Source organism: Anser anser (genome assembly GCF_964211835.1).
Source record: "Anser anser genome assembly, chromosome: 4".
NCBI classification, from domain to species: Eukaryota; Metazoa; Chordata; class Aves; order Anseriformes; family Anatidae; genus Anser; species Anser anser.
The window spans coordinates 17,654,928-17,678,414 of record NC_139724.1 but is presented as its reverse complement, the minus strand read 5'-3'; the positions used below and the strand labels follow the sequence as shown (position 1 = coordinate 17,678,414).

General features: G+C 34.0%; 1 long non-coding RNA gene across 1 annotated transcript; it reads right to left on the bottom strand.

Moving 5' to 3' along the window:
* Window positions 1-9,175: 9,175 nt before the first annotated feature.
* Window positions 9,176-20,893, bottom strand: LOC310899260. Its single transcript, XR_014584112.1, has 3 exons — window positions 20,016-20,893; window positions 14,587-14,663; window positions 9,176-10,642 (listed from the first exon to the last, which is right to left on the bottom strand). It is a non-coding gene; the product is annotated as an uncharacterized lncRNA (long non-coding RNA).
* Window positions 20,894-23,487: the final 2,594 nt, after the last annotated feature.

Sequence of the window (23,487 nt, the reverse complement as noted above, 5' to 3'; positions counted from 1 at the left end):
TCTTAGATGTATGATGAGGGAGTTCCTTTTTAATCATAATTGCAATTTATGAGCTGTAAACACTGCTGTGCGTACAATGCCACAACTTCTTTCCTACTAGCCTATGACCTACCTGGCTCCCCAAAAAATCACTTCCTAAAATTTATGTAATTCAAAGTTGCTCTCCACAGTCAAATGCAAACACTTTGTAGAGGATATATGAACTACCCATGCAACCTGCTCTACCTGTGCAACCTGCTCTAGGGAACCTGCTTTGGCAGAGGGTTTGGACCCGATGATCTCTTGAGGTCCCTTCCACCCCCACAATTCTCTGATTCTGTGAATAGAGGACAGGACAAGCAAGGTACGTCATGCACTGTTTCCCTAGCTAGGGAGGAGACTTCATTATGCTAACATGCATGTGAGGCACCCACCTCACACAGTGGCACACCTATGACTGCTCTGAGAAAAACTAAAGTGAGGTATCTGCAGCTGAGAATGAAACAGAGTAAGTCTGAGCTGTTGAAGCTATTTTTGTGACTGAAACTATCCTTAGCAAGCAGTGGGATAGTCATACTGTAAATGAATCCACCTTCCTTTTTGCTGCAATAAGATGGACATTTCACTTAGATAAAGATCTGGCTTGTGTATCTGCAACATAGATATAAATATCTATTTGCTCCTCTCATTTGCTTTTGTAGATTTTACTTCACATGATTAAGAAATTATTGAAACATATTCTACCCATTATGATACATATCTCCTCTTAAAGCATTTTACACAGGTATTATTTCCCATTTTTTATAGGACAAGATACACTTCATTCTCTCAGAAGCAGGTCTTGAAATCACTAAAGGGAACACTTTCACAAGCGTTTCACATTCTTCACAGCTGACAGTAATTTCAGAAGAACGCCTCCAGCTCTTTAACTGTTTCATTTATAGCTACAGCAAATGTCAATAAAATTAATACGAATGGCAGATCATTTTTTTTAAAGCATTTAAAATTGTAGCAAAGAACAGTGCTCACAGGAGTGCCTCACTGGAATTTTTATTCACATAAAGTTATGTTGTAGCTTCTGTGTTATACAAGGACACTCTATTGCCTGACATTAGGTCCCAGCTTGGCTGCTGGTTCAGCCAAGTCATCCAGGCCCTTGCACAAACTTTAAAAAAAAACTGTCTTTGTTCTTTGATGCCAAGCTCAAGAGGTGCTCTGAGCTAACGGCGAAAGGAGATGAGCAAATAAATGACTCTTTTGAAATTAATAATTTCTGTCACAGAATGATTTTTAAAATTTTTTTTTTTTTTTTTAGGTTATGTAGTGTATCCCAGTTATCTGTGTGCTGTTCCATAAGGACTTTAATGGAACATCAGGTTAAAGCTGTTCTTCTTCTTAAAATAGACTTAAATATTTAGGGCCTTGAGACTATGTTTTCTTTCTGTCTTTATATTGCTATGTAACTGTCTGGGCTAGAAACTTCTTGTAAAAAAAAAGGAGAAGTTCCAATAATCAGCCAACATGATGGAACCTAACAGCACCAACTAGAACACAGAAGGCAGCAGTGCCTTGGGGTAGTTATATACATACCAAATGTTGTTTCATCTTCTGAAAATGGTATTTGATATCAGATGTTTTTCTCAGGAATTTCATGAAATGGTATGACATCCTAGAATAGACAATCACAAGCTAATAGGAGACTGGTGTTCTCACTCCCATTCAACAATTTTTAGAACAGTGATTTAAATCTAGGTCATTTGGATCCCCTATCAGACAGATCCAAATCATCTTTACTTATGTGTAAAAGTTCAGTTTCATCCTTATCATGAAGAGTCATTTAAAAAATAAAACCGAAGATAAACATAAAATGTTAACACTTTATAAGAAATATTCTTTATTGTATGACTGTATTCCAATGAGAAGGAATATTCATATTCCAATGAGAAAGAATAACTTAACTCATAGTTTGGGGATTAATATCTTTCCTTAAGGTATTCAAGGAACTACATGTATTCCAGACATAACCAACCCAACATCAAGAACTTCACTGTAATCATTCTTTGCTATGCGGTGACTTATAGTCTGTCTGTCTCAGGCACCCACCACTTTCAGTAGAATATTTATATCTTTATCAGTGAAGCCAATGAGAAGTACAGTCTAGATGCCAGATTTCAAAATATAGCTCTTGCCATCTAATAAGGAAGGTAATGCTTTTTCTCACTTTGCAATGCAAGCCAAATTGTTTAAAAGAGAGCTCTAAACCTAAGCACATTAAAGCAGCCCTTGAAGACTATAAAGCCCACATGATGAATGTTTATTCCCAGTGCTACTAATGATGAAGAATCTTGGCTGGAATGATAAGTGGGCTTGGTCTATCTATCACTAAAATGTCAGAAGCTTTGAGGGCAAACTTTTAGCAGTAAGGACAGGAGTTTCTGAAGACCTTCCCTCATTAGATACCGCTTTTGTGCAAGGTCAAACCTTGTCATGCACAGCTCTTCTCTGTTCTGATTTAATCAAAGTAACAGTTTACACCAATATGTACTTTAAATTAAGCTTACATGCAAGTGTAACAGGCAGTAGAGCAAGGAGTGAGCAGAATTATTATACGAAGGCCTGTCTGATTGGGATTCTATAGCCGATTCCAGAAATTGTTTAAATCTGCACCACTCATTTAAGATATGGAGTATTTCCAGTATCTGACAGTGTGGTTTACCAGTTCTAAGAAATTTGTTATCTGGAGGACATGATAGCGTTTAAGAAAAAAATAGCAATAAGGGATAAGTATACTGTATACTCTCACCGTGCTGTACTAAAAATAAAAGCATTGGCTAATCATTTTGTTAATTACTGTTGTAATCTCATGTTAATTGAATCAGTTTTGGGAATCAGTTGAGGAAGAAACAAATAGAAGTTCATAGCAATTTACAGAAGTAATAGTAAGAGTTCTTGTACCAAAAAAAAAATAGTTATCAGATCTATTATTGAGAGTTTCTTTTTGGTAAGAAAAGTGGCAGGAAGTATACAAGTTTTAGTTCTTTACATTTAGGCATATGGGTTAGTGGAATTTAGTGGTATATTATAAAGTTACAAAATAATTATTTTGATTAATATTGGAGACACTGTATTCTAGGTGTCAACTATTCAGCTGATATGATTAAATATAACAGTAAACTTCAGTAGAGTGACAGATGTTCTTACTGGTGGTGGCTCTTCTTAAGCATGTAAAAAATGAATAAAGCCAAAAATGTGACTTCATTCAAAAGGATGACAATGTTCTAGATTTTCATTTCAATATAAGATTAAATATCATATTTCGTTATTAAAATATATTTCAATATTACAATATATTTCAATATTAAATATTACATTTCAATATAATATTAAATATATATTAAATATAACAGTAAACTTCAGTAGAGTGACAGATGTTCTTACTGGTGGTGGTTCTTCTTAAGCATGTAAAAAATGAACAAAGGCAAAAATGTGACTCCATTCAAAAGGATGACAATGTTCTAGATTTTCATTTCAATAGAGTAGAATGGGCTTCACTATGATTTCTGTAATAGTTTCAGTGTTTTGTTTTGTCTTTCATAGATAGCAATATTACTTGAATTCTGATTTTCTTACATGTTGACACTAGAAAACTGTTGTCTTTGTTGGTTCATATACATGGAAAGAAAGAAATTAGCTTCACTTTTGTTCCACGGCAGGAAAGAGAAGACTACTAAATTGCAGAATCTTGTGTATGATCTGTAGAGACAATTTACAGGATGGATTTTACATCTTCTGTGTGGTGTAGCCTCTACCAAAGTAAAATCTGCAGTTTCCTTGGAAACAAAATTTCATGCCATTTATGACTTTGAAGTTTAAAAAGATTCTTATTCTTTTCTTAGTCATGCTGCATTCTGGCTCTGGAGTCAAACATGACTCTTTGATATAACATGAAAGATCCAAATGCAACAGAAAACAAATAATGAAAATGATAGTCAATTTTTTTTTAGGAATCTGAATTAACAGAAGATTAATGAAATTGCTGCATTTAAAAATATATATATATATATATGCCACATTTTCTGCACCTTGAATTCAATAATCAATGGACAGGTGATATAGACTAGGAGACATAAACACAAATTAAGTTCCTATCAGAAAACTCTTATGTGAATTTGAGCAAATCACATTATTTTTCACAAAAAAATAAAATAAAATTGAATGTTTTTAACAAAAAGTTGCCACTTAGAAGAGGTTGAATGGTTGAAAATTCTCAGAAATCTCAAAATGGCTTATTCTAGCAAATTTGAAACCTTTATGATGAAAGTAAATGAAGGTAAAGTCTAATTACCTAAGACCATTAGAAATGAAACCTCATATAATATCATTGGAACATCTGTCAATTCCTTCCTCATGCTTGAAGACTTTGGACACATCTGTCTAATCTGTAGGGTACTCTGTAACATCTTCAAGTAGATGTCTTTCATCTACTTCCACCAAAGTCAGTCCATCTTACGTGGAATATTTACATATTGAAAATTGATCATGAATAGAAATAACAGAGTTCTATCCTTAGCTTCAATACTGGAACTGAAACCAACAGGAAAAAAAAAAAAAAAAAAAAAGAGAGAATTATTTCATTTCATTCTCTCTCAACATATGCAAGAGTACTGTGATTGGGAACTTGCCTGGTAAGATAAAGCTAATAGAAAGTTCATCTAAGAAGAGCTCTATAACTATTAAGATGAAGAATAGAGGGGTGCAATACATCTTCCGTGGAAAAGGAATGACATCCTGTACATTTCATGATTTCTTGACATGGTTTTCTTGAAAAGAGTTTTTTTTTTTTTTTCCTGTATTGAATGAAATACCCTTTTTTAATTTTTATTTTTTTGACCAAAAAGAATGTTTGTTTGTTTGTTTGTTTTTTGTTTTTCTTCCTGGCCAGTGCAAATGTGTTTATTTTTACCCTTCAGTCTTCCCCCAGAAAATACTATTCATGCATCTCCTCAGTCTATACCTCAGCTTCTCATCTTTAATAAGTGGTTAAAAATTCTTCCTTTCTTCCACTGTTTGTCTGTATATTTTATTCAGATCGTAACTTTCCAAGAGTGGAAACTATTTTTCATTTAATTAGAGGAATGTATAGCACTCTGGTCTCAGAGAGGGTAACTAGACCCTATTGTAAGATAAAAATTGAAATCCACTATCTATTCACATTAGATTCACAATGAAATTTCACTGGGACAGATGATAATGCACACAGCAACATATTGAAGCATACTGACTGCATTGAAATGGTGAGGTGGTTGGTATGAAGTATTCATGTATGGCTCTGTCTGTTTTCAGTTTTTCTTCCAAATTATCAAAACTAGGGTGGGGCATGAATCTAAGAAGATAATACTTTAGAAACTATTCCAGAACATTGTCTTAGAGGGGACTGATACAGCCAGGAAAATAGTTTTGGAATTATGAATAATAAAGAAAGAATCTAAAACTAATTATTTTCTAATTACCTGTTCTCTTCTATATTTAATCCATAAGAATGCTCAGTCATAGGGGCTCTCCTTTTTTTTTTTCTTTCTCCATTTTACAGTATTGCTGTTAGCTGTTGTTTCTGTTAAATATTTAACTGCTACTTTTATTAAAGATTAACATTAAAATCAGCAATCATGGTGTATACCAGGGCAGACAAGATCAGCAAAACCTTAAAATACATATCTTCTCAGACCTGACAGGACTTGGACAGAGACAACTGACAGCAATTAATTTGGTATTTAGAGCTTTTTTTGAAGTTGCTCTATATACATTTTCTAAAAATTTCTGAAAGTTCACAGGACTCTTGAAGCATATGTTTAGAGACATTAATGATATATATGTAACTATTGTCTTGAAAAATTGTGCACTTATATTTTATGTGGACTTATATTTTGATCTATTTTAAATTAATCTTAAAGCATTAACTATTGACTCAACTTTATGAATTATTTTGTAGTAGTGAATCTGAATACACATTATCATTATTTAACAACCCAGCACATCAGGTTCTGATGTTCAAGTTCCTGTGACATTAGTGGGTAGAGAATTTAATCAAGAGACTATGTATGTGGATGCAATCAAGCATGGGTGTACATATCCAGATTCACTCCTTGTGGGATTACCAGCTTCTAACAGAAGTTAGGAATAAACAAATGGCAACGATGGAACTACATGAACAAAGATGCAAAGGTATGAGTATGTTTCTTAAAAGGCTAAGCAAAAACACATAACCATGACAAAATAATGGCAATATTTACTTTGCTTAAATATCCATCTTTTAATATTGCAAGGATGGATACATTCCAGTGTCATACTAGAATCATACAAATGGATGAAAATGAAAATTCAAAATAAGAAACTGCAATTTCTACTATGTCTATGCATGAAAGAGTAAAATGATACAAAGAACTTACTGACCAAACACCTAGAACATACCATGAAAGGTTCTAAACATTAAGATTAATTTTAAATCTGCAGTCATTTGCTATCTTTATAAAAACCTTCAGTCGCAGAAGCTCAACTGGAAATCACGTTGTTCAAACAGGCGGCTCACTTTTTCTGACAGTCCTTCATTTCCTTTACAATGAGAAAAACTGTCCCAGTTTTACACAGCCCATACATGTTATCTCTGCCTTAATACTTATGTATTATATCTTAATGTAAGATATCCAGAACAAACATCTTTTTGTAAGGCTGCACAAGATACCCACCTCTTGAACCACCTGGAGAACCATTTGAAATATTATAAAGATCTCTTATTAACATTTATTTTTCATTCCTGTACCCCAAGATACACCCTATGGACTCAAGATTAAGTCTTCAGGACCTTCCCTGATTTTTCTCCTTCCTACTTCCACCAGCCTTCCTCATTCTGCATATCATTCCTTGGTATTTCAGTCATGCCCACTGACAGCTTCATATAGCTTCTGTCCAAACATTCTTAATTGCTGCTGGGGGTAAAGGTAGAGATATTAATAAGGATATAATTGAGAAAAGTAGTCACTAGTCAAATAAAATGTAGAAAACAAAAGCTTAAAGGGGGGAATTAAAACATAGTATTAAAATATATTTAATTGCTACCATTTAGATGAAGAGAATGTTAATATAGAGCTAATTTGAAAGTATAGTTTGCCAAGAAAAAAGGAAATGAAAAGGAACTGAAACAGCACAAAGGGAAACTAATATACACTGATCAGACTTTCCCAGTGGATGAGTAAAAGAATTTGTTTTATTGCAACTACAGTCCTTCACAGCAGTGTTATGAATCATGTGGTTTATATCTAATAGAGATTCCTAAATAATACATCTGCATTTCTAGCACATCAGAGGCCTTTCCTGGTTGTCACTAACAGATACCTCTTCCTCTCCTCTTCTTTTTCATTGCCAATTACTAAAAGGGCTTGTACACATTTCATAGAGGCTATTACTACCAGGCAAGGAAAAATGAATGCTTTTCCTCCTGATATGTCAAGGTTTCCCAATATTATAAAACTGCATTTATCCCTTTCCTAAAGAAGTATATTGGGTTTTATAACCATTCATTAGTTGATAGCTTTCTGGGATTTTATGCAGACTGAACTTTTCTCCCTTCTACACCAAAAAAAAAAAAAAAAAAAAAAAAAAAGAGAGAGAGATTAACCCTTGTCATCATCATTTGTTTTATATCTTTATACATTTATTTGATTATTTATATCTTTATATCTTTATATCATTTGTGCTTTATATCTTTATATCTGTATTTTATATCTTCCTGTACACTGGCCGATCTACCTGTTCTAAACATCTAAGTTAAATGAATGTAGTTCATTCCTAACCCTTCAATGAGAGCAGAACAAACAGTTGATAAATCATTTTGGATGGAAACATTTTTAGATTGAAACCCCCAAATTCTGTATAATTCAACGCAAAATGGAAAAAAAAATAAATCACAAACTGCAGTGCTTTTTCCTTTTCTGTTTTCTGTTTTCTTTTTTCTGTTTTCTTTTTTTCTTTTCTCTTTTCTCTTTTCTCTTTTTTCTTTCTTTCTCCAGGCAGCAGGTCATGATATTGGCAGAAAAGGATAGCTTATTTAACTGTTCTTGGATGAGAATGACCTGTATAGTTCACAGTTTAGGCATGTCTTAGGCATGTTTAGTGTAACCTCATCTACAAAACAAGTGTGTATATGGATTATTTGCCACATTTGCCTGTATCTTTAGGCAAGTACAGAATTGCTAGGTGATAGACTGATTTCTGTATCAGCTTAAAACCCACAGCAACCATAATGCAGATTGTTTTGGACTGTGAAATCACAGTGGGCAACAAGGTTAATTAAATGAACTCTACAGAACAAGCACTAGTAAATCAGAATTTCTATGAGACATTTGACAAGGCATGGAATGGCCAAATCCAACATCTGATCAAGGAGATAATTGTATGATCTTAGCACGCACTTTGAGCACTTGAAGCTGACTCCCAGCAAGTCAAATCTCAAGTGTACAAATCTTTTGAAATATTATTACAGGCACTATGCAGGACATGATGAGAAATAATACTTCTTACATTGGTGCAACATGATTCACTAATGTTAATAGCCTATTCCAAATCTAAAGTGTCTACCCAAAACAGGAAGAAAGGAAATATTCCATCCACAGAATGAGGCAGATGTATGTCCAAGACATAAGAATTCAAAGGGTGGACACTGAGCACCACCACAGAGATGCAGCATCAGCTGGTCCAAGGTTGTAGGCTCATGCAGTACTAGGAGCACATTGGTCTGCCTATGCAAACTTACCCATGTTAGGAGGCCAGAAATAAGGAAATCATTGACAGCCTTTCCAGTTATGATTACACATCACACTGTTATTGAAGAGCGTTACTTCAGAGCATGCCCTTGTTTCAAGGTAGCTGCATTCATAACAAGAAATAAAGCAAGGCCGAAGTATGGGCCACTAGCCATTCACTCTGTTTAGTTGTTACCATACTTCCTGGCTCCAAAACAACAACTTTTAAGAGAAATTATGGGCAAAACAACACCAGGCTTATTTCTTTTTAGACTACAGAATCTTCAGTACTATCCCAGCAGACGTTCCAGCCTCAAGTCTCCCATATAGCCCCAGACTACACCCCAGAAAATGCTCCATGGTGGGCAAATGTCACTCTGTGGTACTGCTACACAGCTTTCACATTCATGTCAGGCACTCTGAATTGCAAATATTCACCCCATAGTCAAAGTACAACGAGTCTCCCTTTGGGACACATGGGCACCATGTGCGGCCTGTGAAAGGACAGGGAAAAATTCAGTATACCATTAATTCAGACATTTGAGGCCACTTACATCTGATAATGGTCTGTGGCCCTGTTGTGTTTAAAAGGGCTAATTTAGTTTATAAGTGTCAAGGTTAGCTCCAGCAGTGGTCTGGGTTGCAATGGATTGGGAAACAGGGATACGGAAGTACAAACCCCTAACAAAATAGAAACCAAACTACCAAACAAAGTACAGTACTACAACACAATATAAAAAATAAAATAAAACAAATAAAATAAACAGTTACGACAATAGGAACCAGAAGTTTTAATGAATATATAAGCAGGTAAATATCAATAGATATTAAAATAAAAAGGAGAGGCAGGTAAAATTCTAAATAGTATGAATTTGCATTAATTTAAATTTCATTTCAATGAAATAGTAAATATTTTTTCTAAATGCTAATAACAATGAAGTAGAAGAAGATATGTTATGGAATTATGTTATTGAAGTAGTAATCCTTCTTTTGAAAAATGTTATCCTTCTGCAAGTTTGGGAAGAATGTATTCAAGTTTTCAGCTTGTTCAGTTCAATAACAACTACATTCAAAGCTGGAAAATCAAATAAGGTCAGGAAAAAAAAAAAGAAGGAAAACACTTTTTTTCACTGTTTCAATCTGAAAATATAATAAGGTACATGGTAGTGAGATCTCAGAGAGTTCTAAAAACTTGAAGGAACTGGCAGTGACATTTGCTTTAAATTATTTGAATCAATTTATTATTTTTTATGTGTCTGTGGTCAAAATATAATTTCATGTGGTGTTGGGAATCTATTCCTGTCAGATGTTATCTTTCTTTTGATTTTTCACTGGATGAATCAATGGTATTCTGAAGTACTTCAGGGCCTCCTGAACTTATGTTCACGCTGTGACTGAGGTTTTGTGGGTCTGATTTTACACTTGAATGGCAACACTTTGGATGCATCTCTGATGAAAACGTGTATAGGAAGTAGCAGCAGGGCATTCCCAGCCAAAAAGAGCTGTAAGATTATCTCTTTCTTGGCCTCTAACCAGCACTGGCAGGCTGTGAGTGTTATTTTATCAGGTAACAATTACTTACTCTTATCACCTGAAACCCATGATGCCTTTTTCTATCTCATCTCTTTTGCAAGATGGAAAAATGGAGATGAGAAGCAGTAGTTGCCTCAGGGTTAGAAAAGAAATTGCTCTAGCACTACTACAGTAGCTTCTGAGAGCTCTCAGTTCATCTGATAGACTAAAGCAGCAGGAGGATGGGTAGTACTATTCTTATGAAGTACTTAAAAGTTGCAAAAATGAAAGAAATCCAATCCTTCCTAAGGTCTGCTAAGTCAGAAAGATTATCAGGAAGTTTTGCAACTGGAGTCCTGGAAAGGAAAAGAAGGATCAGGATTAATTTTATACAAGGCAGGCAGTTTCTTTGACGATAAATCATAAATGCCACTTTTTTACCACTTTAAATGGAAAATCTAGTGATAATAATCCTATTGGGATGAGAGTTTTTCTAAGTGTTTCAATAACATATTCTACACTTCGGGAGCTACCACAGTAATGTGTATACATGGTGTGTAATTTCTAGCTGTACTTGGCTTTCTTAGTCCTGGAATGGGTGTTACGGTGAGAAAGAACTCTCATGAGAGCAGAATGGGGCAAAAGATTTCACCTAGACTGCACATGGCACAGGTTAGAAAATGTGATTATGTCCCATCCTCATTGACCAATTTCATAATGCTATTCTGTAGAACAATAAGATTCTTCATATACCCCCCAATATCTGCTCAAGTTGTTACTATCTCTGTGTGAACCCAGATGTAGAATGCCTGTTACCACTATTCTTACAGAAATTCCATCACATAAAATGCAGAATTAGATCTCATTTTTCCTGCTTCATTTAATTGTGAGGCTGTTTTTCCTTCAGGTTCCCAGAGTATGAGAGCTGGAATGACCAGGCTTAGTCACCTTTGTCAGCACTACTTGTATCTTTGCAGCATGACTCCTCCTGAAGAATATTTCTTTTTGCAGTATTATTTTAGAGCACTCTTTAATATCTTTAATAGTAATAAGGTGCCTAGATACCAGTTGTCTAAAAATACATATGATGGCCTGATAGACTGATTAGGCACAAAGAATGAAGTCATTGTGAAAGAACTAAAACACAAAGTGAAGGACTTGGAAAGTGCTAAAACAAATCGTCTTCCAGAAACTGCAGCTTGATATTAAAAAAAAAAAAAAAAAAAAAGTGGAAAAATCTGGAAAGAACATGGAAAAATGAAGAAAACTTATTAAAAGAACAAAATTATGTTAAATAATGAAGAATTCAGAATGTAAGTACAGAGATGTGTGAAAGTGGTAAAAAATGAAGCAGCTGGATGTACATTTTAAATGCAGTATGGAGAGACTAAAAAAATACCAACTGCAATTTTATAGCTCTTTCTTCTTCAGCAACATTTAACTCTTTACTAAAATACAGGCCAGAATTTGTTGTTTTCTGGAATTTTTGCTTTCCTGCTTTTGAAATGATGATGCCTATATATCTTAAATTCCTAAAAGATAAAATACCATGTAATCTTTTTCTCAATAATAAATTAATACCAAGAAACAAACAAACAAAACATATGCACAGCATTTAGATTTTTTTTCAATCTTCTTTAAAGAGGAAGTGCATGTTAGATTCTTCACTCATCTGGCTTTTTCCATAAAATCTGTGTAACTCATTGCTCTTTGTGTTAAATACAAGCTTCCACCAGAACGTGAAAAGTCTCTGTACTACAGACTACGCACAAAGGCACACGCACACATATACACAGTCCTATTAAAAACTGTAGTCCCTATTAAAAACTGTTTTGCTAGCCTCCATACCATGATCATAACATGTGTTGTATGTCACCCATACTCTTCAGAGCTTGAAATAAATGACTTCATCACACTCGTTTTCAAACTACTCAGGATCCTGACAGCAAATGACCTCTGATCTCTGCAACTGGTGGAACATATCTTTACTCAACAGCTAGTGAAACAGAAATGTAACCTTGTGGTATAAGTTCACAGACCCATCCCTATTAGCTGTCAAATCTCTACATGTTGTTTTGCTCATTTGTTTGTTCTACCTAGTGTTCTTTAACAACACATTTCTTTCATGTTAACTGAAAGACCTCATCTGGTATGTTTTCATTGTACCAACCCCATGTGCAAACTCCAGAAAAGTCCCTGTCTACTTCCTACTCTTTCTTTTCCTCTGGGTTGTACAAAGTCAAAAACTGCAATGTAAAGGACATGAACTGAAATGGTATGGTTTAGCTGAGAGGAAAGAGAATGAGGAAGATAAATATATCATTTTATCTTCTACTCGGGGTTGCTCAAGGATAGCAAGAAAAGCAAGCAAGCATTTCCTTGGTGGAATAAAATTTCGTGTAGAATCACTGAAAATACAAGTCATCTGCTGATGATAAAAAGCATTTAGACAACTTTGCAGCAACTAGATAAAATTCCAACTTTAAAATTCCAGCAGATAGCAGAGGACAAGGAGACTTCAGAATTTCATCAAATATGAAAAATATACTTAGAGGGAAAAAACAAAAAAGTGTAATTTTATCTATTTACATGGGTAAGCCTAGATAACATCTCTAGACCCCTTTATATAATAAACTTACTGAGGCTCTTGAATTTTCTAAAACATTTGAGGACAGATTGTTAGCAAGTATTTCTGTAAATCAGGATATGTTTGTAAGCTAACATGGGAAGCTCAGCTCTGCTGGCAGCAGTTTTAAATAAAGTTTTATACTCTGACTGGAACTTTTATCAAGATGCACAAGACAAAGAGGGGGCCTCTGAGTCACTGAATCTTCTATGGCTCCCTTTACATAAACTGATAAAACCCATCTTAAGAGTTTTGTATTTAAATTTTTACATGTGGAATTTTAAAATATATCTGATAGAAAATTAAAATTGATTTGCTTTGGCTCCACAAACAAAAAAGAATTTCCAATTTATTCCATGAATTATATCAGTAAATAGGCAGCCTTGTAATGCTTAGTAGGAAATGTCATAATTTTTAAAATTTTTAATGCATATGTAAATAGAATAAATTAAAAATGCCTGTTTCTAATATTTCAGCAATTTACTTAAACATTATTAACAGGTCCAATAAGATTTACTTCAATAGGAAAAAAAAAGTCCAAAAGTTTAGGCAAATTTTTGAGGCAGAATGTTGTTCTGTTCTCCTCTGTATTTTACCTCTCAATGCTTTTCTAAAGTATAATTTATATTCCTTACAGTTTATGTCTAATGGCTGAGATACTGCAACTCGCCAGAAGATGGCTGCAAGAGGTATTTAAATTTACGTATATAGCTATGTGTTCAAAATCAATTACAAAATGTATTGATGGAAGATATTTCTAAGCAAAGTAGACTGAATCAAATTAAGGAAAAAACAAACAAACAAACAAAACAAACAAACAAAAAACCACCATCCAATATGTTTTTATAATTATTGATTCAATGTTATGACAACCAGGCAAAGCTTTACTCATGGGAATAGTGCTGCATTATTTAATTGGGATTACTCAGAACTGACATGAACAAGGACCTGTAGGATTATACTTTTACTTCATGAAGAGAAAAAGGGTTCTTAGGAATCATATAGATTTTTGTAATGAAAATACTGAAAACGTTTATTCAGAAATGCAGTAAAGGTATTACAATCTAGCTTGTACCCATCTTATTGATTTAAAAATAATCTAATTTACACACTGATAAAGGAAAACAAAGCTTCCTAGAATAAATAGTCTGTATCAGATGATGCGTCATGAAAACACTGCCTTCTGTGCTACAGAAATCTAAACTGACATTAAAGTAAATACTAAAAACATAGTTGATAATGAAATTGGTCTTAGCAGTCCGGTCCTACTCTGTGGTCTTTGTGAGAAGACATTCAGAGAATACATTGAACCTTAGAAACATTATAAGCCTATGGATCACTTTCAGAGATTCCTGTCTTTTTTCAAGACATCTTGCTACAAGCTTTTAGCTATAGCTTGGCTCAGTTCTTTCTTCAAATGTAACATACAAAACTATGCAATTCACTTACCTGAAACAAGAATCGCATCAATCTAAAGTTAATTTTGGAGTGTCACCTGGACTTCTGTGTGTTATCCCCCTTTAAACTGAGGGTTAGCACAAACAACATTTATGTGAAAGTTCTTTATGTTTGTTTGTTTGTTTGTTTGTTTTTCATGTGATTAGTCACCTGATATATTATACTTGAGTTCAGTTCCATAAACACTTATACTTAGTGTTTGTTCATTTAACCAACCTTGAACTCAAGAGTAGGTAGGCACACTGCAGAAAGTGTTTATTCCATCCCACAAAAGCTTGAAAAATCTGAACGTTCTAAAAAAAAATAAAATTTATATTATTTTCTTCCCATTCTCTTTGAGAGTAAGCAAAAGGTCTGTCAGAGACCATGTCAAAAAAGCAGAAAAGGAAAAGGGCAAGGCAGAAAGGCAGGACTTGACAAGGCCAGTTGGTTGAAAATGATAACGGTAATTACATGGTTGAAGAAGACACTGAGGACAGGAAGAGACTTTCGCCCCCATACTGGGATAGCAGGCATGAATTGTCTGTGTTGGTATAATGAGTAACTTGATTTCCCGTGAAGGAAATGAAATCTGCACTCCAAGGTTACTAGACAGGATGTGCATTCCTGTTCATTCAGGAAGGCATGTGGCAGTGGGGCCAAACATCTCCAGCTGGAGGTACTATGGGGGGGTTCCTGAACCAGTATTTAGTTTATAACACCAGAAAATTCAGTTCTATACTAAGAATCTGTCATAAATGAACATCATGAACAAATAGTTTGTGATAGTTTTGCATAAGCATGTGCTTTCTGCTGGTCATTGGTCCTTAAATATTTATATTTGTTACGTTAGAGACCTAATCATGCTAATGGGAAAATAAATGGCCATGAAGCATGCATATCCATGACAGCATACTTCTTTGGAATTTCTTCATACTTACAGGGGATCTTATCAACCTTAGGGGATCTTATCAACCTCTACAAACACCTGAGAGGACAACGTAAAGAGGATGGGGCCAAACTCTTCTCTATCAGTGGCCAGTGGTAGGACAAGGGGTAATTGAGCCACAAGGGTATAAATTGAACCACAGGAGGTGTCATTGCCATATGAGGATGAACTTCTTTAAGGTTCGGGTAACAGAGCACTAAAACAGGCTGCACAGAGAGGTTGTGTAATCTCCTTCTTCAGAAGTATTCAAAACCCTCCTGGATGCGATCCTGTGCAACGTGCTCTAGGTGACCCTGCTTGAGCAGGGGGGTTGGACTAGATGTTCTCTGGAGGTGCCTTCCAACCTCAACCATTCTGTGATTCTGTGATTACAGGGGTTTGTTGTTTTTTGTTTGTTTCTTTTAGTCTGATGTGCTTATTTTATCCCACTATAGATAATGTCAGAGGGAAATCAACTTTGCAGGGATCACTGACTATAATGTAGGAACGATACATGAATATAGCCAGATGTAATTGATCTATATACATCATGCCATGACACTGCTGATTTTCTTTCTTAGCCTTAATGTACTAATAGTCTTGCCACACGAACTGAGCTACTGTGTGTACCATATATCTCAGAGGCAATGCCCTACTAATGCTCTCTATTCCCATATTGACAACGACAAGGAAGAGACAATGTCATTGCTTGAGGGATTTTCCATGGATAAGAACTTTTTCAGGTTCCACTGAAGGCCAAGAAATAGAGTTGTAGGGATCCCATCAATATCCCCATCATTCCTATTATAAAATATGTCTCAGGTTTTCTATCTGTGATGGCTTAGTAGTCACAAGTGATGACCTTTCTGACACTGAAACCCATCTAGGAGTGGAAATTTAGAGTGTATATAAAATAGTGGATACTGGCACCTCCAAAAGTGAGGTTTATTTGTAATAACAGTCCTTCTTCCAGAGTCACTTAAGATTACTACTTGGAAAGTATGAGATAATCATCTGTGACCGATCTGACATGGTATGGTATACAGTATAAGGTAAAAGAACACTTTTCCGTGACGAGTGTAAAATAGCTGCCTGTAGCTAATTCTTAAGATCTGTTTCAGAACAGAGGATAAAGTTATTTGTATAGTCAGGAAAATATAGGGTGACTGTATTTTTTTAAACAAAATATTTCCTATTACCCTGGAAAAAGACGGAATAAACAACAAAATATAGTTTTCATTCTTTAGAAGTCCATGCTGACTTTCTAGCTAGGCACCTACAGTAAATAAATAAATAAATAAATAAATAAATAAATAAATAAATAAATAAATCCTCATCGTTTCCTCCTTTTGTTAAATTCACTGTTTCTAGCTTTTCAGTCTTTTACCCTTGAGACTTGCCATACAGCTCAACAATTCCTCTGCCATAGCATTTATTATCTGTTCCAGAAAAAGCTTTACTATACCAGAGTTCTTGTTCCAGCACCTTTATGAAGACCAGTGCTTCTATTAGTAACTTCTGTACTTCTGATATTTCAACTATCTCCAAATAAGAAGACATTTAATTATTCCTTCATTTAATCTGAATAAGGGTCAGTCTAGCATGCTATCATCTTCAGGGAAGTGTGATTGGTGATAGATCATATACATGTTTAGTAGCAACCAACAATACCACCAAACAGATTAATGAGAGAACAATAATGTGATCTCCATTTTCCACCTAGTAAGCATCAGTGTATATATTTTTTTCTTATTATTATTCTTTAGCCTTCTTTTCTTAGAATGGCAATTAAGTAGGTAAGATACTGAGCTTCATGTACATTTAGTAAAATACCTGATTATTTTGTATGTAAATAAATAACAGCATAAAATCCATACCTGGATTCCAACATATCAGCAGCCACCTAAAGGCCAAATATGACTTTAATTAAATAACATGCTAAGTAACTGATTGATTACTTTATCCAAGAATACTTTCACACCAGTAATAATCCAACAACTTTAACAGGAAGAAAAAGGATAATAGAGTAAAAACTGTAAATAATCATTTTCTCCCATGAAGCCTGCTTTCATTTCCTCTTAGGGTCACAGACTGATGTGTGCCTATTTCTGAATGAATGTATCAGGATCTTCTCATATGACAAGGTTATTACAGGTAGACAAGGTTAAATGCTTCCTGTGTGTCAGATAGTGCTAGCGATCATGGTAACTTCTTTGTGCCTAATAATAGGTGTCAGGTTTTGAGAAATGAGTTTTCTTTGTCTTTCGTGTGGATGGTGCTCACATATTTACCCTAAGTGTAATAAAAACTGTTGGAGACTCAGACTGGGTGCCATCCACTGACCACAATATTAATAAAGATTCACTCAAGAGAGTATCTGGGTTCTGGCTACCTGTATTGGCATGCAAAATACATCTTTGTGAAAAGTTTTTTTTTTTCAAAAAACTTGGTGTTATTATGCATTGTAGAATAGCAGCACATGTAGACCATCGTTATTAATATGCATAAACCTCCAGCACATGCTATTCACACAATTTGATTGTCACAGCCTGTGTCAACACAACATATCATTTACTTGGCTCTTAGAGATGAGAGTAAAGCATTTAGAGAAATTATATCTTCCACTGAATACAGTAATGTTCTTGGAGTTTTCCAGGGTACAGATACTTCTCTATAGCTATTCAAAATTTTTTAACCTCATCATTTTTTCTGACAAAAATATGTTGCTATCCATAAATTGTTTTTTAATGTTAAGAATGTACTTTTCATCTAAATGCTTTGATATTTTATGTGAAAATTCAAAGCAAAATATTACTGTGAAATATAAATTGACATTTTGAAAATGTTTCATTGGAATCAATTTATTAAACAAAATATTTTGCTATTTTTATTAAAACCTTCTAACATAATTTTTTTGGCATGTCAGCACTGCCATATTTCAGGATAAAGAAAGTCTTTCCAAAGACTAAATACTCTTTGTGGAGCATGAGACCTATTTTTCACACAGCTCTACTTTTTCTTTTTAGAGATCTTTGTGACAAGTAATGCCTTGTGAAAGTTTTCCGTCTTGTTCTTCCCTATCTCTGTGGCTCTTCATTGATTAGCAGTTTGTTACGCTTATGGCCAGAACTCTCTTGCTTTAGATGTTGATCATAAAACCTCTAACATCTGATTTGAAAAATCGGTCTCTTACAAGGGTTAGAATACGGAACATCCCCAAATGTGCCATTTTACATATACAAATAATTTTGTACTTTTAGTAAGTTCCATCATAGTAGATTGGTTTGCTTATCTCAGTTAAGTTGCATGTATGTGTATTTGCAGGACTCTAGTTGTTATGTAAATAAAAAGTCCATTTGTAACTGAGAAATGAGAAGAATAGGGGATGTTTTGATTGTGGTTTTGAAGCTTGTAATTTATCATTGTTTGTTTTTATTGCATTGTCTTAATTTATATATTTTCCCACTGTGTTCTCTGTATATGCATATATATATATAGTAATTGCATTTGTGTAGGAGTGTACTGACAAAATACCTAATGAAGAAACAGAGAAAATAAAAACAACATCCCCTGCACCAAAAATCTCACTATCAAGAGAGAAAAAATCTGTCCCTCTCAAAATTTATTTGCACAGAATTCTAAGAAATCTTCATCACTTAATCTCTATTTAGTCACTTCAGAAGAAGTGAAGCTGTTATTTGAGTTAATAAAGTATAGAATATATTTCTATCCTAGAAATGATGAGTGCTTAGGCTGCAAGCTTGCCTTTAACAAGGTTTTAGTTTATTTGGAATAGAAGGAAAATTTTATTTAAAGAACTGTCTGGTCTCAATGAGCACTAGGATATACTATTTTTAAATTTGTATGTAAACACAACCTTTTAATAAAATCAAAACAAGTTGAAAAATGTAAGTTTATATTATAAGAAAAGTATTTTAAATCACAGGTTAGTCTTTGGCTGATTCAATAATAAGCACCAAATAGATTTCTGATATCAACAGAAGCGTTATAAGAAATAAAAGATTCTTATTAGTAGCACTTACTGGCATACTATTAGCACAGAAGATACTATCAAAATAAAGGAGGGTATTTGGAAAAGAATTGCAACAAAAATATTTTGCCATGTATTTAGATTTTTTTTTTGTGATGGCTGCACAGGTTTGTATGAACTACTGCAGGACTAATTTATTAATTTGGCAAATTTTAATACTGTTTAAAGCCATGTTTTTGTCATATTTCTTTTATCATTTCTGTTTTTCTAACAGCCTTCATATTACCAGGTCATTTTGTTTAAGCTATTTAAAAAAACAAGAGCTTAGGAGCAAACCACAGTTTTAAACTTAATGGACTCTAGGTGGCTCATTAAAAAAAAAGTATTTCAGTTCTTATTCTGAAAAATATTGGTATATTTCCTGTTCTACATACATAAAATGAGGGAAGTGGTAGTTTCTTAGAAATATTGATTATTTATGTAGCAATCCACAACTTTGAACCTTCCAATGGCAACAAATAGAGGCTTCAACACCTGGAATTCCAGCCCAAACTCATATCCGTGAAACTGCATTGCCTCTCATTCTAATTATTAGGGAAAGTAAAGAGAAAAAGAAATATTTTGCTGTTTACAATCATTTGCCTTCAGAAATTCATGTAATTGAAGCAAGTGACAAGACGAAGGTCTTAAAGTAGTATACACTATTCCCATGCTAAATGAATTTCAGAGACTTCTCCGAGCACTTACCCTTGTAATGGTTCCTTTCATGAAAAAAAATTTGTTTGAATGACAGTGAATTGTGAGCATATGCTAATGTTAAAGCCCATGAAATGCAGTGTTTGCCTTATGGAGGAGTCGCTTGTGACTGTACTGATAGAGCACTAGTTTAGTGCATGCTGTCACCCACATTAAATCTGAAGCTCTGGTCAGATAATCAGTGAAAAAAAGCAAATGACCATTAAAACAGAAAAAGAAAAAAAAAAAAAAGAGAGAGAGAGAATGAAAGAAAGAGGGAAAACAAGAGAGAACAGCTGTTGTTAGTGGGGTAGTGAAGATAATCCTATCCTCCAAACTTCTGCAACAATTCCCACCTGGTCTGAGCTAGAACTATGAGCAGATGCATCTTTGCAGTGTATCCTAGGTGATGATGATATGAATAGCTCTGACAGAAAATGAAATAGATTTTAAAAAAATAATAAATAAATGGCGTGCTTGTTTATTCTAGCTGTTCTTAATGTTTGAATTAATTCAACATTCTTGAAAAAGAAAGAGCACTATTTTGGGTAAAAAGCAGATTCTACTTGCATTCCTTTTAAGGCAATCTCATTGCCATATACCAGATATCTGTGTCCAGAGCAGATAAAGTCAGTGACCTATGCTCTTAGTAAATGAAGATCAAGCTTCCTATTGCATCCTTAAAAATGAATGTATTTCGGTCCCGACCTTCGTCACTTGTTCTGATCCCTGAGACTTTTCTAACCAGAAACTGCCAGTTGTAAATAATGTGCTACATTTTGCAATGGTTCTTCACTGTGAAAAGAATATCACAGGGAAATGGAATCAGATCAGTAGCTGTACTTCTACTTTGGGTTTACAGAAACATAGCTCTCAAGCACTAACACAGCTATTACAAATACAGATTCTTCAAATATATAGAATATTATTTCTTTTAAACTCATTCTAAGAAAATGAATAATGGGAAAGTTAAATAATACAGCCTTTGTTAGTACAATTCACAGATAAAAGGTCAAAAGGCAGTATCTAGGTAAGCCCTATATATGAAGCTTCTTCTCTAGAGTTGTAACTTTCAAAGAAACCCTTTGTGTTATCTTTATGTCATCTTCTTAACAATCTGGAATCATATTCTGTGTTTCCCATGACAACATATGACCATTTTTTTAAGTTTATGATTTTCTTTATATTCAATCAAAAGTTTCAAAAGCTTTAATTATGGGTCATCCCATGAATCATTTAACATTGATGTAATAATTAGTGCTAAACAATAATGTTTATTCTTACAGACATATTTACAAGCATGTCTAAGAATGTGTGCATGTTCATGTATGTATACACATTTTATAAAGGTGAAATAGTGATTTAATAAGGACACAGAGATGTTCAGCAAATTAGTTTATAAATATTTCCCACTATCTCCTTCTGATTCAGATTTAGATATACACAGATACCTTCAATGAATGTAATAACCGTATGTTTTATTTTATTGAAGACATAGCAAACATTTAAAATACTTACATGAGATAATCAAGACATTGGCAAATTTGTTTTATTTGATAAGGGCTCTTCTGGAAAAAGACTGCTTTAACATCAGGCTAGTTAATGGCTTTGGAAATGTAAGCACTCTTTAGATAACATTCTGACTTTTGTATTCATACTGAAAAATAAAAAAAAAAAAAAAGAAAAGCTTCACTTTTTCTATGGTCATCAACAGGAAAGAATTTATGGTAAACTAAGTGATCTTATGTTAAATGGACCAATGATTCCTTGTCCTCTGAGTGGCGCAGAGGTCTTCATTGAAGTTCAGTGGTTTGTACAAACAACTGAATACTTGAAACAGTTAGAAAAATGGATAATTCAGTTTTATGGAGAATTGACGTCAGAATTAACATACATTTGCCCTAGACAAACTTTCATTACAGCTAATTTCATTGTGATCCCAAGTAGGCCTTATGTGAAGTCTGGGTGATAGGTGAAGTCAGGGCTTTGAAACAGCCCTGTGAATGGAGCTGAGCTCTGCTCAGGAGACAGCTGCTGTTAGTCAGCAGCTTTGACAGTATCTAGTTCATTATAAAAAGACAGTAATAATTCTATAACTGACTGGATTCATGATATATATAAAATCCTTGAAGCTTATCAACTGTTAATTAATACATGGTTCAATCTTGAAGTAGACTTATCTTCCTGGGAAATCTTGCATTTTTACTAACATTACTTTGAACATAAGCAGAGAATCTCCTTTGATATTACAAGATCTAGTTTAAGAAAACTTCGGTACATGGCAACTACAGGAATCTATGCAGCTGACTTTTTAATACTTTCTTCAAAATAAACATGATTATCATTCAAAAAAAAAAAAAAAAAACAAATTAACCACAGTTTGAGAAAGCAGCAACAAACTTTGTGAGTAAAGAGTAGTTGATTTACAACACTGAATAAATTATAAAAGAGAAGCCTATCTGTTTTGTATCAAGCTTAATCTGTGAATGCAGCTGACAGGGATTCCCCATTATCGGATAGTAACCAATCCTTCAGCCTTCTCACTGTATTCCAGATGGCATGAATTAGAATCTGGAACTGTAATTTCATTATTCAAGAATCTTAAATACAAACAAAATTGATGGATTCATTATATACAATGAGAATTTTGATTAACCTATATTGAGACCTGATTCAAATTTCCTGATATTTTAGTGAACAGTCTTGCTTCCAAACATTAAGGTTTTAAAGATGACAGGAATCAACTTATGTAAGTTAAATAATATTGCCATAGAGTAAAAAAAATAAATAAATATATATATATATAAATTTGCTGTCTCTCCTTGATATTTTCCAATGCCTTTGAAACTATTTTGCATTTTACAACTTCCCATGACAATAACAGATTTAAATTTAGGTAGTCCTTAAAGAAATAAGTTTTAAGACTATCAGGAAATTAGTATCATAGAAATAGAAATTAAAACTTCCTATAAGGTACTTGTGTTTGAGAGGAAAAAAAAATCTCAACATAAGGATGCAAAACCAACACTTCTTCCATCAGTAGGATGTACTTATATCTACTTATCTTAAATCTATCTTCTATCTAGCAGGATACACATGTCTATCTAGTAGGGCATACATATTTTATACAATATGTAAATTACATTAGTAAAACTTGAAAGGATATGAAACTTATCTCCAGGACATGGTGACTAACATCAGCTACCTATGCAGGCTAAACGCATAGATGTCAGTAAACCTGCATTTCTAATTATCCTGTTTATAAATCACTGTCTGTCCCACAGGCCTTGTTATGAAGTGACATTCTATCAGACCTATAAAATACAAACCAGTTTTGCCTTCTCAAGACTTCGTAGAACATGCTTCCTCCATGAGACTTTAAATCATCTTCCTCTGTTGCCATACTAACTTGCATGACTTCAAGGTAAAGAGATAGGTTAACTTTATGTTTACATAGTATAAGTACATGCAAATTGTAGAGTGC